Source organism: Oncorhynchus mykiss, chromosome 23 (genome assembly GCF_057628025.1).
Source record: "Oncorhynchus mykiss isolate SJ-2025 chromosome 23, ASM5762802v1, whole genome shotgun sequence".
Taxonomy (NCBI): Eukaryota; Metazoa; Chordata; class Actinopteri; order Salmoniformes; family Salmonidae; genus Oncorhynchus; species Oncorhynchus mykiss.
Window position 1 is genome coordinate 27,061,954 of NC_143044.1, and position 15,794 is coordinate 27,077,747.

Genomic DNA, 15,794 nt, shown 5'->3' on the forward strand with positions numbered 1-15,794 from the left:
AAAAGGGGTGACGAGGTAGTTAGGAGGAGACAAGGCACAGCTGGGGGAAAGAGGGGGAGAAAAGGTAACCTAACAACGACCAGCAGAGGGAGACAGGGTGAAGGGAAAGGACAGAAACAAGACACAACATGACAGTACATGACATAAATGATCTATAATATTTTAACCGGACAATGAAAAAGCTCTGTGACACGGCAGGGTCCACTCATTCAGACTGGTCTTAGTCCCTCATTTATCAGAATATAGGCCTGAAACCATTTCTAAAGACTGGTGACATCTAGTGGAATGCATAGGAACTGCAATTTGAGCCCTAAGTCAATGGATACTGTAATGGCATTGAATAGAAAACTACAAAACAAAAACAAAAACTACTTCCTGAATGGATTTTTCTCAGGTTTTCACCTGCCAAATCAGTTATGTTATTCTCACAGACACTATTTTAACAATTTTGGAAACTTTAGAGTGTTTTCTATCGAAATCTACCAGTTATATGCATATCATTCTTCTGGGCCTGAGTAGCAGGCCGTTTAATTTGGGCATACTTTTCATCCAAATTTCCGAATGCTGGCCCCTACCCTAGAGAAGTTAAAGCCTGTATACAAAACCAAAAGCAAAAGACGCGAAAATGAAACTTAAGAATGGGAAGCATAGAAATAGTGGACATAAAACAGATTTACCACTTCTTAGGCTTGCTTTCAAATAGAATCACAGATCTATAATTCACTTTTCTATGTGAATTTGGTTGGTGCTCAAAAAATGAAATATTTCAGCTTTAAGGTGGTTTCTCATTATTGATGATCTTCACAGAATTCAAAATTACAATGCTTCCATTCATTTGTAGGTGTTTTATGCATGAAAATGATGGCTCACAGTTTCTTGTTGGCATTTCATGCCTAAGTTTGTGATGAATGAGCTTTCTGATTCAATGACAGGTGGAGTTGAATTAGTCTTTCTGTCCATCATTTCATTTAAGGAACTCCAAAGCTTTTTTCCATCATACTTTATCTATTTTAGTTTTAACTTCTTGAACTTCTTCTAATGCTACCCCGTTAGCGGGATAATTTTCGTTAATTTGTTAGTAATGTGGATTACTACGCAGACGTATATTCCAAATAATATCCATAATGTCCACAGAAACATGTCAAACGTTTTTTATAATCAATCCTTGGGTTGTTTTTAAAATATATATTTGATAATATATCAACTGGGTGTGTAGGTTTTTCAATAACACCGGGAGAAACAATGGTCGCTTTACTCTGTAGCGCAAAACTCACTCTGAGAGCCCCCACCTATCCACTTTAGTAATGTGATCTTTCTCGCTCATTTTACAAAATAAAAGCCTGAAACTATGTCTAAAGACTGTTGACACCTTAGGGAAGCAATAGAAAAAGGAATATGGTTGATATCCCTTTAAAAGGAGGATAGGCATGCATAGGAACAGAGAGGTTTCAAAATAAGAGGCACTTCCTGAGTGGATTTTCCTCAGGTTTTCGCCTGCAATATCAGTTCTGTTATACTCACAGACAATATTTTTACAGTTTTGGAAACTTTAGAGTGTTTTCTATCCTAATCGGACAATTATATGCATATTCTAGTTTCTGGGGCTGAGAAATAGGCAGTTTCAAATGGGTACGTTTTTTAGCCAAAAACAGAAATACTGCCCCCTACACACAAAAGGTTAACAATACAGTTGATTCTTGTTTTTTATTTGCTTAGTCACATAATTTCTCTATTTAAAGAGAAAAAAATACGAATACAAACACTTTTTTAGGCCCTGCCTTTTGAACTTTAGCTTTCATGGATCTATCCACTACTGTGTGGATGCAGCTTTAGAACAATGTTCTGCAGCATTAGTAAAAATGTGATCAATGGACATGGATGATTTAGTTCCTGTAGTGTTTGTTAACACCCTGGTAGGTTGATTAATAATCTTAACAAGTTTACAGGCATTGGTTACATTGAGGGTCAAATAAAATTGTTTCACATGCTTTGTATACAACAGGTGTAGACTTAACAGTGAAAAGCTTACTTCCCAACAATGCAGAGAGAAAAAAAAATTTAATAATAAAAAAGATAATAACACAAGGAATAAATAAACAATGAGTAACGATAACTTGGCTATATACACGGGATACAAGTACAGGCGTCGGATTGCAGGGGTATGAGGTAATTGAGCTTTTAGATACAGTATGTACATGTGGGTAGTGACTAGGCAACAAGATAGATAATAATCAGTAGCAGCAGCGTATGTGATGAGTCAAAAGAGTTAGTCGAAAGGGGGGGTCAATGCTTATAGTAAGGGTGACTATTTTATTTAGTAGTCTTATGGCTTGGGGTTAGAAGCTGTTCAGGGACCTGTTGGTTCCAGGCTGCATCAGTAACGCTTGCCATGCGAGCGTGGGTGGCTGGAGTCTTTGACAATGTTTAGGGCAATCCTCTGACACAGCCTAGTATAGAGGTCCTGGATGGCAAAGAGCTCGGCCCGAGTGATGTACTAGGTCGTATGCACTACCCTCTTTAGCGCCTTGCAGTCTGCTTCCAAGCAGTTGCCATACCATTCGGTGATGCAACCAGTCAAAATTATTTGCAATGCTGTGTCAGTGGTGCAGATGTAGAAATGTTGGAGTATCTGAGGACCCATGCCACATCTTTTAAGTCTCTTGAGGGGGAAGAGGTGTTGTCGTGCCTTCTTCACAATTTTGTTGGTGTGTGTGGACCAGGTTACTTCCTTAGCAATGTGGACACGGAGGAACTTGAAGTTCACGACCTGCTCCACTACAGCCCCATCGATGCGGATGTGGGCTTGCTAGACTCCCCAATTCCTGTAGTCCACAATCAGCTCCTTTGTTTTGCTGACTTTGAGGGAAAGGTTGTGCCAGGTCCCTGACCACACTGCCAGGTCCCTGACCTCCCTGTTGGCTGTCTCATCATCGTTGGTGATCAGGCCTACCACAGCCGAGTTGTTATCAAACTGAATGATTGTGTTGGAGTCGTGCGCGGCTACGCAGTCGTGGGAGTACAGAAGGGGACTAAGCATGCACTCCTAAGGGGCCCCCGTAATGAGGGTCACAGTGGCAGATGTGTTGTTGCCGAACCTCACCACCCGGGGGCAGCCGGTCAGGAATTCTAGGATCCATTTACAGAGGGAGGTGTTCCTCCTCTTGAGAGGACAGCTATTTTCAGGTCATCCAGAAAATAGACCTCTCTATTAATATCACATACACTTCAAGCATTGCACTCATATTATCCAGATATTGACTGTTAGCATTTGGTGGCCTATAGCAGTACACCAAAATAAGATGATTTAGATGAGGCAAATGAACTTGAACAGCATTAGACATGATCCTCTCTATGCTTTCCAGGAATATGGCTCTGATCATATACAGCAACACCTCCCACATATGTATTCCTGTCTTTTCTGTAGATGTTACAGCTACTGCTGTATCATCAAAGGAATGATCTAAATGAATCTCAGAAATGGCCAATATATGAATGTTATCTAATGTTAGCAAGATATGGATTTCATGAATCTTCTTTCTAAAGCTACATATATTAATATGGGCTATTTTTAGGTCCTTGGTAGCTTATCAGAGACAGACATAATATATATTAATAAAATAACAATGCATGAAAAGAAGATTGTTCGACCAATAGTGTCAATCAATCAGGCACTTGAGTGTCAGTTGTTCTATGTGTATGTGTGTGTGTGTGTGATGTGAGGCTGCAGCTATTGACCTGGAAGCTCTCTCACTACTCTCAGGCTTTTAGGAGGGAGGGTGGACAATTAGCCTGTGGTAGCGCATGTAAGCAATGCTCCCACACTCTCTGGCAACATTCATAGCTGGGAGAAGTTCTTTCCACCTCTGGTGCACAGTTTAGTAGTCCTTGTTGAGGAAAATGTTGCTTTCTTCAGAACAGCCATCTTGTCTTTGAACCATAGGAACTTCCCCACTATCAGCCTGGGTCTGCCACTTGGGTCAGTTACAGGTTTTCCAGTCCTGTGGGGTGCTCCACCTCAACCCTCTTATTAGCCATCTGCAGCTTTTTGGTGATAATTTTCTACACTTTTTCCTCAGACTCCATCAAGTTCTATTTCCCTTTTTGTAATTTAGCACATGCTATTATCCAGAGCGATTTACTGGAGCAACTAGGCTGTAGTGCTTTTCTCAAGTGCACAGACAGTTTTTTCACCTAGTCGGCTCGGAGACTCGAACTAGCGACCTTTCGGTTACTGGCCCAATGCTCTTAACAGCTAGGCTATCTGACGTTTTCATGTGGAGACTCCGTTATGCCATCCACAACAATTTTATTCTATCTAGATTGTCCCTCTAGATCAGGGATCATCAACTAGATTCAGCTGTGGGACAGATAAAATCTTGACTAAAACATAATAATTTCCAACCTTGCTTACATTTGTATGTGATCACATCTCTCTGTTATGCGTGGGAATACTTGGGAACAGATTTCTTAAATTAAAATCACTTGGAGCTGATTTCCTAGTGTTTTTAGTCTTTTATGCCCAACAATAAAAATGTTTACTTGGATGGCCGAACAAAAAGCCACTGGGCTGCTAGTTGGGGAACCCTGCACTAGATGATCTGTTTTACTTGTCAATAATGATTCACAGACTGTGCTGATGTTATCTCCAGTGGATTTACAGTTTGCTGCCATCTTACCGCAATCCTCTTTCAGGACATCCACCTCTCCCTGGGAGAACTGCACGATGTTCTCTAATCAGATCGTCCATTCTTTTGTTGGTTGAATACACCATTATTTATGTAAAGGTGCAATTATCTGAGTACATTCACCAGTTAAATGTACATAAATGTAATCGAAAATATAATCTATGAAATCCCCAAAAGTAATTATTCATCATGAGAGGGCCAAAAACAATAAGTAGTAATGCTGCATACTCGGAGAAAGGTTCAAATCTCACCTTTCTAGTGGAAGGGCCCTGAACTGAGCCTGGTGTAGGGGTGGAGGTGCGTGAGCCCCTTGACCTTGTTCCCGCCCATGGTGAGTTGTGGACAGTTCAGTAAAAGAATCCCCCACAGGCGAATGGACCTTTCTGAGGTGATTTGCATGCCAGCAGGATCCATCCTGAAGTTGGAATGTCGCAGGCCCTGAGGGGATGGACCACAATGATGAGAGCTTGTTCCAACGTTAGTCAGTCCTGATCCTGGGACTTCAAGCTTGATTGTTTCACTCTGTGAGATGTGTCATAATGTTGTTTCCTCCATTGCTGTGCCGTTCCAACATAGGCTTGCCTAGCTGCGGCAGGATTGTTATTTTGTTTTGGGCATAGGCAGTCCAAATGGAGTTTCATCTGATGGCAGCCCTGATGTGGAGTAGTGTAAGGCACAGAGCCACATCAAAAGGTCATCCCTCAGCCAAGGTGGCCTGTATTCCTTCCTTCAGGATCCTGTTCAAGTGTTCCACCCCCCATTATTTGAGGGTGGTACACAGCCATCAGGATGTGCTTGATGGATTGCTTTTCAAGGTACACAGACAGATCATTCGAGACAAACTGGGGGCCATTGTCTGTCGCAATGGTGCTGGGAAACTCAACAGAACAGCTTATCCAGTGTTTGGATGGTCATCTGTGAGGTGGTAGAGGACAACGGCATGGCTTCTCCCCTTTTTGAATGCAAATCATGAATGACCAGTAGGTATCTTGCATGTGATGGGGCCCAATGCAACTCTCCACAGATATCCATCTCCAGGTGGTCCCAGGAAGACTTTGGCCATTCAACTGGTGTCAAGGGTGTAGAAGTGGGTCTGCCCGATTTCCCACTCAGCAGGCATGCTGTACAATCCTTCATAAGGGACTCAATGTCTCTGTCAATATTTTGCCACCAGACCGTGTCCCTGCATCGTTGCTTCACCTTAATGTTGCAAAGGTGCCCCTCATCCATGCAAAGTACTCGCGCTTTCAGGACCTCTGGAATCAGTGTACAATGTATTTTGGCGATGCACACTTCCTCCCAGCATGAGAGCTCATCTCTCACCCTGTAGAATGGCAGTAGGTCTCCATCCACCATAGCAGGCCTTCCCTGATGTAGGTGTGAAGCCTTGTGAGCATCTTGTCATCCTGTGATGCCTATCTGATGTTCCTGCATTGTGACTGTAGCTTCCAGTTGGCCATGTAGCATGTGTATACAGTTGTTGTCATCCCCCTCTGTTGCCATGCACACCATTGGGGTGGCAGCGTAGCCTAGTGTTTAGAGCTTTGGACTAGTAACCGAAAGGTTGCAAGATCAAATCCCTGAGCTGACAAGGTACAAATCTGTCATTCTGCCCCTGAACAAGGCAGTTAACCCACTGTTCCTAGGCCGTCATTGAAAATAAGAATTTGTTCTTAACTGACTTGCCTAGTGAAATAAAGGTTAAAAAAATTGCTGTAGGTGAGATTGCCCAGGTCAGCCACAACATTGTGGCGTCCCGGGGTGAACTCAAGATCTAAATTGTACTGGTTCAGATGGTCTGCCCATTTGAAAAGCTGTAGAGGCTTGTGTCCAGAGCCCTGTGAGGCCAGCAACGCTGTGAGAGCTTGATGGTCGTGTCATAGATGGAATAGTCTGCCGTACAAGTACAAATGCCAGCAAGACGTTCCACACAAATGCCACTGGCCGTTCCACACCTCTACGCAGTTGAGACAAAGCAGCTCCAAGGGCGAATGCCGAGGCATTACAGGTGACAATCATTTGTGCTGATGTGTCAAAGTGAGCCAGCGTTGGGGCACAGCATCCTGACAGTCCTGAGTCCATGTCCATGGTTTCTCAGACGCCGTCGAAGAGGAGAGATTGTCTCAGTGTAATTTAGCAGACACCATATGTAGTATATGCCATGTAAGGATGCCAACTGTGCTGCGGACTGAGGCTCTGGCAAGGTGAGAATGGCATCCACATGAGGCAGGACGATGCCCTGGCTGGAGAGACTGTATCCAAGGAACTCAACGTCTGACACCTCGAACACACACTTTCAGTGTTGAGTCTGACCCCGTTCTCGAAGAGCTGACAAAACACCTGCTGCAAGCGAGAATTGTGCTCTGTCTGTGATGCATCGTGTACCACAAGGTCATCCAGATAGATTGACACCAAGTATGACTGCCAGGAGAAGAGTTGTAATCTTCTGGAACAGCTGGGTGCGGATCTGAGTCCGAATGATATATGTTTGTACCTGAACAGCCCCCAGTGTGTTATGAACACAGTGAGATCTTTACTCTCATGTGCAAGGGGAACCTGAATAATGTGGACCCATAAAATGTGTTGTGAGCTCCTCAGCAATTGCTACCGGGTACTTGTCGGGGATAAACACTGTTCACAGCCCCGAGGTCCATGCAGATCCGAAGATCGCCATTTGCTTGGCGCAACGACCAAGTTTGAAACCCATGGCGAGGCATCAATGGGCTCGATGATGTCATCCTCCAGGAGGTTGTCAAGTCCCTTGTAATTGGGCTCCTGAAGGATCAGCGGAACCCTCCGCAATGACTGGATTATTGGCTGGACCTCTATATTGAGTGTAGGCAGATGGATGAAACCTCTGATGTGACCTAGGCCCTCAAACAGTTATGAGTAGTCTATAAACACAGGTGTGGGCAAGTGCTGCACATGTGCATCAGTTGAATCTGACATCTCGAATCCTAGGCCTTGAAATAAGTCCAGTCCCAGGATGTTAGCGCCATCTGTTGCAACGTAGAACTGGGTGGCCGGTGGGTTTGTTGTTATAACAGACTGGCAGTGAGACAGTCCTAATGATTGAGATCGGTGTGTGGTTGAAGCTGTAGAGGGATCTGAGAAGAATGAGTCAGAAGTGGCTTTGTTCAAAAGTGACACTTTTGCTTCGGTGTCAATCACCAGTGAGGTTTTAACTTCTTGACGCACAGATCTCTTTAGCGGGATCATTTTCATCAACAACCGCTGAATTGTAGAGCGCCACATTAAAAAAAAAATACTACAAATGTTTATATTCATGAAATCACAAGCGCAATATAGCAAAACACAGCTTAGCTTGTTGTTAATCCACCTGTCATGTCAGGTTTTGAAAATATGCTTTACAGCGAAAGCAATCCAAGCGTTTGTGTGAGTTTATCGATCACTAGACAAAACATTATGAACACCTAGCATCAAAGTAGCTTGGTCACGAAAATCAAAAAGCAATAAAATGAATCGCTTACCTTTGATGATCTTCAGATGTTTTCACTCACAAGACTCCCAGTTACACAATAAATGTTCCTTTTGTTCCATAAAGATTATTTTTATATCCAAAATACCTCCATTTGTTTGGCACGTTATGTTAAGAAATCCACAGGCTTGAGCGGTCACGACATCGCAGACGAAAATTCCAAATAGTATCCGTAATGTCCACAGAAACATGTCAAATGTTTTTTATAATCAATCCTCAGGTTGTTTTTAAAATATATAATCGATAATATATCAACCTGAACTGTCGCTTTTTCAGTAGGAGAGGGAGAGACAATGGCTGCCCCACTCTGTTGAGCAAGCAAAACTCATGCGAACACCCAGCTGTCCACTGACGCAATGTTCTCTTTCTCACTAATTTTTCTAAATAAAAGCCTGAGACTATGTCTAAAGACTTTTGACACCTTGAAGTGATAGGAAAAGGAATCTGGTTGATATCCCTTTAAATGGAGTGAAGGCAGGCTATGGAACATGGAGCTTTCAAAATAGAAGCCACTTCCTGGTTTGATTTTACTCAGGTTTTCGCCTGCAATATCCGTTATGTTATACTCACAGACAATATTTTGACCGTTTTGGAAACTTTAGAGTGTTTTCTATCCTAATCTGTCAATTATATGCATATTCTAGTATCTGGGTCTGAGAAATAGGCTGTTACTTTGGGAACGTTATTTTTCCAAACATAAAAATAGTGCCCCCTGGGTTCAAGTTTTTTTTTAACAGCCTCAATGTAACAGTCACATTGCTTGAACGCAATTGAGTCATCATGTACAGAGTTAATGGAAACTGGTGAACTTTGACCTGCATCTGCTCTATGCTGTCCTGCCGCTGCTGAACGACAACAACAGACAAAATTATTGTACACTGCTCAAAAAAATAAAGGGAACACTGAAATAACACATCCTAGATCTGAATGAATGAAACATTTCTTATTAAATAATTTGTTCTTTACATAGTTGAATGTGCTGACAACAAAATCACACAAAAATGATCAATGGAATCAAATGTATCAACCCATGGAGGTCTGGATTTGGAGTCACACTCAAAATTAAAGTGGAAAACCACACTACAGGCTGATCCAACTTTGATGTAATGTCCTTAAAACAAGTCAAAATGAGGCTCAGTAGTGTGTGTGGCCTCCACGTGCCTGTATGACCTCTCTACAACGCCTGGTCATGCTCCTGATGAGGTGGCGGATGGTCTCCTGAGGGTTCTCCTCCCAGACATGGACTAAAGCATCCGCCAACTACTGGACAGCCTGTGGTGCAACGTGGCGTTGGTGGATGGAGCGAGACATGATGTCCCAGATGTGCTCAATTGGATTCAGGTCTGGGGAATGGGCGGGCCAGTCCATAGCATCAATGCCTTCCTCTTGCAGGAACTGCTGACACACTCCAGCCACCAGCGGGCCAACCGCACCAGCATATGGTCTCACAATGGGTCTGAGGATCTCATCTCGGTACCTAATGGCAGTCAAGCTACCTCTGGCGAGCACATGGAGGGCTGTGCGGCCCCCCAAAGAAATTACACCCCACACCATGACTGACCCACCACCAAGCCGGTCATGCTGGAGGATGTTGCAGGCAGCAGAACGTTCTCACGGCGTCTCCAGACTATGTCACGTCTGTCCCATGTGCTCAGTGTGAACCTGCTTTCATCTGTGAAGAAACCTTCTTGCCACAGCTCGCATTGATGTGATATCCTGGATGAGCTGCACTACCTGAGCCACTTGTGTGGGTTGTAGACTCCGTCTCATGCTACCACTAGAGTGAAAGCACCGCCAGCATTCAAAAGTGACCAAAACATCAACCAGGAAGCATGGGAACTGAGAAGTGGTCTGTGGTCACCACCTGCAGAACCACTCCTTTATTGGGGATGTCTTGCTAATTGCCTATAATTTCCACCTGTTGTCTATTCCATTTGCTCAACAGCATGTGAAATGTATTGTCAATCAGTGTTGCTTCCTAAGTGGACAGTTTGGTTTCACAGAAGTGTGATTGACTTGGAGTTATATTGTGTTGTTTAAGTGTTCCCTTTATTTTTTTGAGCAGTGTATTTGTTGCAGTTCTTGCAGCGTTGCCCCTTTGCTGGACATGTAGATGCTCTTGTAGCATGCCCACTGGAGCCACAATTTGAACAACGTTGCCCCCGAGTGGTTTCCTGCACATTTTGTACTGCTGCCTCAGCCAGTGTAGCCTTGCGCCCTGAGATGGTCTCTTTAGTATGTAGGCCAGCGAGAGCAACTTCCATTTTGTTTTCCAATAGTAAGTGCTTTCTCCAGTGTCAGATCAGTTCAAATCCCCGAGCTGACAAGGTACAAATCTGTCGTTCTGCCCCTGAATTGGCAGTTAACCCGCTGTTCCTAGGCCATCACTTAACAGACTTGCCTAGTTAAATAAAGGTAAAATACATTTTAAAAATCATCGGTATCTAACAACAATTTCTCTCTCAGTGGAGCACATTATGTTTTTTCAATGAACTGATCATGTACAAATTCATTTTTGAGTGGTCGGAATCTTCCAGTGGACTCACCCAGCAGTTGAGCTTGTCTGAAGAGAAAACGATGCATGACCACACTACTTGAGCCACTGTAGCGTTCCTCGAGAGTTTGGACCGCCGATGTAAACTTGTTATCCACTGGATGTGGAGTGGAGAAGATACTTTGTCACTCACTGCTGAGACAATGGAGTAGAATCTCCCGTTTTCGCGCATCGGCAGCTCCATGCAGATTGGTAGCTACCATATACAACTGAAAGGTATGAAACCATTGATTCCATGGAACAGGTGGATTTCCAGGGACCGGAGAATTTGAGATGGTGGAGGTAAGTTAAACTCGACCATCCTCGTCGACAAATGTTACAAATGCACAGAGGCTTGTTGTGCAATTCAACTGAACGTCTTTACTTCAGATCAACATTGTAACGCTTGTCCTCTTCTTCTGATGAGGAGTAAGAGAGATCGGACCAATTTGCAGCGTGGTAATGTCCATTTTAATGTGTCAAACTGAACACTACAAAATACAAAATAACAAAGTGAAACAAACAAAACAGTGTGGTACAAACACTAACACGGAAAATAATCACCCACAACTCAAAAGTGAAACCAGGCTACCTAAGTATGGTTCTCAATCAGGGACAACGATAGACAGCTGCCTCTAATTGAGAACCATACCAGGCCAAACACAGAAATCCCAAATCATAGAAAAAAGAACATAGACAACCCACCCAGCCCTGATCATACTAAACAAAGACATAACAACAGAACTAAGGTCAGAACGTGACAGTACCCCCCCCCCCCCCCCCCCCCCCCCAAGGTGCGGACTCCGGACGCAAAACCTGAACCTAGAGGGGAGGGTCTGGGTGGGTGTCTGTCCGCGGTGGCGGCTCTGGCGCGGGACGTGGACCCCACTCCACCATAGTCTTTCTCCGCCTCCTTAACCGCTTCCGTGGCCTCCTTAGAGTGGCGACCCTCGCCACTGACCTTGAACTGGGGACCCTAGCAATGGGTCCCAAATGGACGGGGGATTCTGGCAGCACCGGACGAACGGGTGATTCCGGCAGCCCCGGACAGGGGGGAGACTCTGGCATTTCCGGAGTGAAGGGCGATTCCGTCAGCTCCGGAGTGACGGGCGACTCTGGCCGCTCCTGACTGACGAGCGGCTCTGGCAATGACGGCCTAGGAACGGTGGGTTAACTACCTTGTTCAGGGGCAGAACGACAGATTTTTACCTTGTCAGCAAGGGGATTATTTTTGCAACATTCCGGTTACTAGTCCAACGCTCTAACCACCTGCCTTACATTGCACTCCACAAGGAGCCTGCAGCAAGAAGCCAAGGTAAGTTGCTAGCTAGCATTAAACTTATAAAAAAACAATCAATCTTCACATAATAACTAGTTAACTACACATGGTTATGATATTACTAGTTTATCTAGCGTGTCCTGCGTTGCATATAATCAATGTGGTGCCTGTTAATTTCTCATTGAATTACAGTCTACTTCGCCAAACGGGTGATGATTTAACACTGTTGTTGCAACAAACCTAACCATAAACATCAATGCCTTTCTTTAAAATCAATACACAAGCATATATTTTAAAGCCTGCATATTTAGTTAATATTGCCTGCTGACATGATTTTCTTATAATTAGGGAAATTGAGTCACTTCTCTTGCGTTCCGTGCAAGCAGTCAGGGTATATGCAGCAGTTTGGGCCGCCTGGCTCGTTGCGAACTGTGTGAAGTCTATTTATTCCTAACAAAGACCGTAATTAATTTGCCAGAATTGTACATAATTATGACATAACATTGAAGGTTGTACAATGTAACAGCAATATTTAGACGGTTGCGTATTTCACTGAAAGAATAAACGTCTTGTTTTCGAAATGATAGATTCCGGATTCAACCATTTTAATGACCAAAGGCTCGTATTTCTGTGTGTTATTATGTTATAATTAAGTCTATAATTTGATATTTGTTAGAGCAGTCTGACTGAGCGATGGTAGGCAGCAGCAGGCTCATAAGCTTTCATTCAAACAGCCCTTTCATGCGTTTGCCAGCAGGTCTTCACAATGCTTCAAGCATTGAGCTGTTCATGACTTCAAGCCTATCAACTCCCGAGATTAGGCTGGTGTAACCGATGCGAAATGGCTAGCTAGTTAGCGGGGTGCGCGCTAATAGCGTTTCAATCGGTGACCTCACTCGCTCTGAGACTTGGAGTAGTTGTGGAGCGATGTGTAACGCTGCTTCGAGGGTGGCTGTTGTCAATGTGTTCCTGGTTCAAGCCCAGGTAGGGGCGAGGAGAGATACGGAAGCTATACTGTTACAATGTCAATACTAAAGTGCCTATAAGAACATCCAATAGTCAAAGGTATATGAAATACAAATGGTATAGAGAGAACTAGTCCTATAATTCCTTTAATAACTACAACCTAAAACGTCTTACCTGGGAACATTGAAGACTCATGTTAAAAGGAACCACCAGTTTTCATATGTTCTCATGTTCTGAGCAAGGAACTTAAAAATGAGCTTTTTTACATGGCAAATATTGCACTTTTACTTTCTTCTCCAACACTTTGTTTTTGCATTATTTAAACCAAATTGAATATGTTTTATTATTTATTTGAGGCTAAATTGATTTTATTGATGTATTATATTAAGTTAAAATAAGTGTTCATTCAGTATTGTTGTAATTGTCATTATTACAAATACATTAAAAAAAAACTCAGATTCATTGTTATCTGCTTTTTTTGGTCCTCCAATCATCGGTATCGGCGTTGAAAAATCAGAGTCGGTCGACCTCTACTTATCATAGCAAAAAGCTTGTGAAGACCAAAACTTAAACTGTCACCTCAAGCCCACTATATCACTTTATGGCTATTAATAATGTTAGTCCTTTAATTGGAATGTTTTTCCCTTTGTAGTGACAATTGTCCCTTGGAAACTTTAGCTAGTAGTGTCCCTTGGATGTGCTGCTGTCATTTAGCCACTGTCTTAGCATTAGCTAGTATCTTCATGTTTAAAAGCTAATTTACTATCTTAGTTGACATGACCAGTTAAGATATTCAATATTCACTATTGTGAGGTAAACTCAGAGTTTGGGAAGCGGTCTAGATGACGGAATCCAATCCATCAAACAGCGTTAGCTATAATGTCTTAGTTCTTATGTGGAATATGATTTATTATGGAATTGAGATAATTCACTTCCGTTACATGGCCGTGAGTCCCGTCCGGCTATCTTCGACCTCCTCTGGCTGTCCTATCCTCGGACTTGCGTGGTGATTGTACCCAGGAAACAACAGACGGATGTCGGATGCGCCTCCTCTGCTACTCGCTGGAGTCACTGTCTCCACCAACGAGCAAGAGAGAGAGAGCGAGAGAGCGCGCGAGAGAGAGAGAGCGAGAGAGTGCGTGAGAGAGAGAGAGGGAGAGAGAGAGAGAGAGAGAGAGAGTGAGAGAGTGCGTGAGAGAGAGAGGGAGAGAGAGAGAGAGAGCGAGAGAGTGCGTGAGAGAGAGAGAGGGAGAGAGAGAGAGAGAGAGAGAGAGAGAGAGAGAGAGATGTCTAGATCACTCTGTAATCTGCCATTCATATGACTATTTTTACCCTGCCTCCAAGGGGCTGGGTTTGGAGGGAGGGGGAAATGGGGAGGAGAGGATAGGAGGGAGGGAAGGAAGGACAGGAGGCTGCTGAGGGGAGAACAGCTCATAATAATATCCTGAACGGAGCAAATGGAATGGCATCAAACACATGGAAACCATGTGGTTGATGTATTTGTTACTATTCCACTCACTCTGCTTCAGTCCTTACCACGAGCCTGTTCTCCCCAATTAGGGTGCCACCAACCTCCTGTGGAGGAAAGGTGTTTTTGATATGTTTCTCTGTCAGATGTATTTTTCTATTACACCGATGAAACGCTTCACTCTCTGCACATACAGTGTGATAGAGTTCTCTCACACTGCATAGACCTTACTTCCAGCTGCTACATATGTACCCCTCTTCTCCTACGCCTCTCCCCTCCTCTCTCTATCCCCTCTCCCTCTCATTTCACCTTTCCTCCCTTATAGAGTACCTTACCTCCAGCTGCTCTTTATCTTTCTCTCCCTCTCCTCCTCTCCTGCCTCTATCATACTGCATGGACATCACTGCATCAGTATAACTCGGTAATGTTGTGTTTCTATGTATTGCAATAATGAACATCTTTGCTTATAAATGTCCATATCATGCTGACAATGTCAAATACAATGTTACCAGGGTAGCTAACTCTGTATTGTGCCTTTTTCTGTCCATTGTGGAAAATGATCATACAGCGTACAAATACCTCTTATCGTGTTTAATAATGGGAATCCCTTTATGTAAATGTAACGGATGTGAAACGGCTAGCTTAGTTAGCAGTGTGCGCTAAATAGCGTTTCAATCGGTGACGTCACTTGCTCTGAGACCTTGAAGTAGTAGTTCCCCTTGCTCTGCAAGGGCCGCGGCTTTTGTGGAGCGATGGGTAACGACGCTTCGTGGGTGACTGTTGTTGATGTGTGCAGAGGGTCCCTGGTTCGCGCCCGGGTATGGGCGAGGGGACGGTCTAAAGTTATACTGTTACATTGATGCTGTTGACCCGGATCACTGGTTGCTGCGGAAAAAGGAGGAAGGTCAAAAGGGGGTGAGTGTAACGGATGTGAAACGGCTAGCTTAGTTAGCAGTGTGCGCTAAATAGCGTTTCAATCGGTGACGTCACTTGCTCTGAGACCTTGAAGTAGTAGTTCCCTTTCCTCTGCAAGGGCCGCGGCTTTTGCGGAGCGATGGGTAACGATGCTCCGTGGGTGTCAGTTGTTGATGTGTGCAGAAGGTCCCTGGTTTGCGCCCGGGTATGGGCGAGAGGACGGTCTAAATTTATCCTGTTACATAAAGCAAACAAAAACACATGAATAGTGATTTATAAAGCTTTATAAATCATGATAAGCTATTGTTAAATGTTTTTTTAGAGCCTAACGTGTGCAATAATCATCTTGTCTGTGTTTTCAAACCAGTATGCTGTAATAGATTATGCACCGTAGTCTTTTATAGATAATACATTTTTGGGTATTTGGTATTTTATTAGGATCCCCATTA

The 15,794-nt window shown here is 43.6% G+C and overlaps 1 long non-coding RNA gene across 8 annotated transcripts in view; it reads right to left on the minus strand.

The window, feature by feature from the left end:
- LOC149972554 (uncharacterized) overlaps positions 1-15,794 on the minus strand; it is a 365,695-nt gene that overhangs the window by 344,871 nt on the left and 5,030 nt on the right. The window contains exons 3-5 of one of the 8 annotated variants that reach the window (XR_016491033.1): positions 15,433-15,580; positions 15,131-15,315; positions 13,847-14,033 (exon numbers count right to left, since the gene is read on the minus strand). The exons of 6 other annotated variants lie outside the window; for them this stretch is intronic. This is a non-coding gene — a long non-coding RNA (uncharacterized LOC149972554). Of the gene's footprint in view, positions 1-13,846; positions 15,316-15,432; positions 15,581-15,794 lie in introns of those variants that run through there. One more of the 8 variants, XR_016491032.1, reaches the window with a different exon arrangement.